This window comes from Poromitra crassiceps, assembly GCF_964638095.1.
Source record: "Poromitra crassiceps genome assembly, chromosome: 11".
NCBI lineage: Eukaryota > Metazoa > Chordata > Actinopteri > Beryciformes > Melamphaidae > Poromitra > Poromitra crassiceps.
Genome location: NC_139643.1, coordinates 20,490,415 through 20,494,531, shown reverse-complemented (window position 1 = coordinate 20,494,531; position 4,117 = coordinate 20,490,415).

The window sequence follows — 4,117 nt, the reverse complement described above, 5'->3', positions numbered from 1 at the left end:
TTGATATAGCAGAACAAAATCCAAGGACTGGACATGTAAAAGTGTGAACACTTATTCCCAACATGATCCCTGGTCTTATAAATCAGGACATATGGTAACACATAACATCAAATAAACAAAATAGGACAATCAACAATAAAAAGAACAAAAGATATAAACCACACAAGTTGAATAAACCATTTCAACAAAAGGCTCAGCACGTTACTCTATAGTTTACTCAGCAATATTTTTTTCAGAAGGTTTTTAAAACTATTCAGTGGATTTGCAGACATAATTTCATTAGGGATCTTGTTCTTGTTTATTTACATTTCTTCAAGCAGGTGATCCTGCCCAGTCTACTCAGATGTGGTTCTGATGACAAAGTCTTCTCAAATGGAGATCCATCATCTAATGTGGATGTATGTGTTGGTCCTCCTTGATAAAGAAAACAAAACATGACATACGACAGAAGAAGAAGAGTGGTGTCAGTCTCCATTTAGTATAACAAACTTCTAAATCGCCTCTATAGCCTATAATAGTGTAACTGGCCAAATGTAGGCAGGAGTCACAGAATAGAGGAGACAGACCAGCAGGGTTCAGGTGACTGGTGTAACCCATATGAAGAATGGGGCTACTAAAACTCTACTCTTACTCTGTCAGAGATTCCCAAACAGAGGCTCCATCTGGTGGTACTCAAGAGCCTTGCTGACTGACTGCCATCAGCCTATCAGCAAATAAGATGTTTACATGTGTCTGTTTATGTGTTGGTTATTTGGGGTCTGACTCGCAACCGTAGCCTAGTGAGGTCTCCAGACCATATTTCAAGCAGAAGGCCACTCACGCATAATCCGATCATCCCCTGACGACAGTCAAGTTCTAGCATAACGTGGTCAGTCAAAAGTCCTAGTATGACGTCTGCTATGACGTCTGCTATGACGTCAGTTAATCCTCATATATATAGCAAGGGTTCTACGTCACCTCTCTCTCTCTGGCCGATCATAGCAGCAGTAGCTTCACGGCAGTCCATCTCCCTTGAAGCCGGCCTCCGAAGCGTTGTTTTGCCCCACCCACCTCCCCAGTCCGCCACCAACGAGTCTTGACTCCTGATCCCCCACGGGGGGGGGGGATCTCCTAGCCTATGCAGGTGCCCTCCTCTTGCCTCAAGAGCAGCGCCACTGGCCAATGGAGTCAAGCGCCAAAGTATTTGCCATGCATGCCGATTGCTAAATAAAGTTTGTCTAATCCTACCAACTGGCCTCTCCTGATTGAACTATGGTTTAGCCTTTCTGAGGCTATTGCGTGGTTAAATCATAGGGTTAAATCAGTGTTTCAGGAACTGTGGTTTGGTACACTACATAGTGGTACTTTGGAAATGTGGTTTGGTACACTACATAGTGGTACTTTGGAAATGTGGTTTGGTACACTGCATAGTGGTACTTGGTCTGAAAAGTTTGGGAACCTTCTGTTTTAAGTCATTTAGATGTGTAATTGCATGTTGTTCCCAGAGGAGGGGGCAATACACTTGTATGTGTCTCTGATGTAGTCACCGGGGTACGGTGGCGCAGTCGGTAGCGCTGTCGCCTCACAGTCAGAAGGTCCTGAGTTCGATTCTCGCCTGGGACACTGTGGGCGCTGTGGTTGTGTTCCCCCCCATATCCTCAGTGCCCACTGCCCAGGTGGGGTATCTCGTCGTAAGGGCCTTTCTCTCTGTGTGGAGTTTGCATGTTCTCCCCGTGCTCCCCCAGGGGGTTCCTCCGTATATAACCCCCCCACTAGAAACATGCAGAAGATCAGATCGTCATCGTCATCCGACCAGTGACGACAACATCCGAAGTTGGTCCCCGGGCGCTGTACGAGAAAGCGACCACTGCTCCTGGCCTGCCCCCCGGAGGAAAGGACATGCCTGGATGGGTTAAATGCAGAGGACACTTTTCACCGGCCACCGTCAGCATGAGTGTGTGTAGTGGCTGCATGCATGCCTAACCGTGTCAGCTATATGTGTGAGGTGCCATCAGTGATCAGCTGTGTGTGCGAGATTGGCTGGCGTTGACCATATATGGGGTGACAGCTCCATACACAGAGCCGAGCAGAGGGAGGAAACCTCTGGGCCAGGTAGAAAGGGGGAGGAACCTGGCCCTATCACACATGTATTGTGGTGTTCGTGTGACAATAAAAGACGGGCTTGTCCGTTACGAGAGTATTTTATTTACCACAAAATGTGGGTCAACCTCTCACTCATTGCAACAAAAACAAACTCTGGATTTTTGTGTCCTCAATATCTATCTATCTGTCTATCTGTCTATCTATCTATCTATCTATCTATCTATCTATCTATCTATCTATCTATCTATCTATCTATCTATCTATCTATATATCTATATATCCCCACCATCCCCACCATAAATGGGAACTTGGGCTATGTGTGTCCCACTGTGACATAATCAGTGATGTCATATATCCCACTGTGACATCATCCATGATGTCATAAATAAATCCCGGGCTCTGTGTGTCTGTCCCACTGTGACATTAAAAAGGGAGCTAGGGCTCTGTTTGTTTGTCTGTCTGTGTCTGTCAGTGATGTCATAAATTCACTCACACACACACACACACACACACACACACACACACACACACACACACACACACACACACACACACACACACACACACACACACACAAAGGTCCCAGTGATGATGTCATCAGTGACGTAATAATGTCCCCCTGATGATGTCATCAGTGATGTCATAAGAGTAAAATCAAGTCCCAGGGGCAGACACTGAAAGAAGTGGGAGTCTGGCTTCAGACCCCCGTCTTCAGCCATGGACAGCTATATGTTGCCAGCTCCAGGACAGGTGATCCAGCATACCTGAAGTATACCATCAAGGAGCAGCCAGGGTGAGACCGCGCAGCGGGCGAGCCTAGGAATCCGCATAGGAATCGAACGTGCATAGCGCGCAAGATACCTAGTGTTATAAATGAGAGAAAAAAGTCTGAAGTAATCGTATTGGGGAAGTTTTTAAAATCACCTAAATATGATCCTACAGACACTACAGAGTACACACACACACACACACACACACACACACACACACACACACACACACACACACACACACACACACACACACACTGTGTGTATATGACAGCCCTGCTTCCACAGCAGACTGGAGCAGCATCGCTCAGTAGCCTACCTGAACTGGCCACATTCAGGGCCAGTCACCATGGACAACTCTGCAGCCCGGCAAAGCAGCACCCTCCAGTATGCCCAGACACCTTACGGCCAGCAGATGGCGCTCAGTGACCACGTGGGATTAAATCCACAAGTGAATGCAATGTTTTGTCTTTTAGCTTGTAGGATTTGCTAACCTCTCTGAGAAACGTGCTCCACACTGGGTTGTCAGTCAGTAGTTTGCTTTGTTTGTTCGTTCGTTGTTTGCTCTCTCTCTCTCTGGCTGGTGCCGACTATTTAAATAAGAACCTGCAAGAGTTAAATGCCCGAAATTGGTGCTGTGATTGGTTGTTGGGGACCACGTTGGAAAATGCATGTATGTGATTGGCAGAAAAAACTACGTCAAAAAACAGTTACAGGTGCTACAGGATCATGTTCCTGTATCAACCATAATCATGTCAACTGTCCAAAATCACTGCAGTAGTCCAACTTGTATCAATCACTTCCTCAGAGAGAGAGAAACAACAGCCGACAGACCAGCCAGGAGGTAGTAGTTACAGTGGGTGTGTTAACTCATCAGCAGCCAGAATATTTTAACATTCAACATCACTGGTTCCTCTAGACTCGACCTAACAGCTTTCTTGGGTCCTATCTGTTTATCTGTTCACAGAATACTTTATATTAAGACAGTTAATTATCAAAACACTAGGCCTGTATCAAAATGGAGAAAAAGTCTCAAATCTAGAGACTCAAACAGGTTCCCAGTTTGTCAACGGACAACTTCAGTTTCCCACGAGTGTGCGTTTCCGTCAGAATAGAGCAATTGTTTTCATTAGTCACATTTGGATTGACATGACACATGGATTGACACTCCTGTCATTTCATTTGCAGTCTAGATCTCTGAATATATGTCAAAAATGTACAATCTCTAAATGCAAAATAAAAAGCCAGACAGCCAGTCGGTGAAA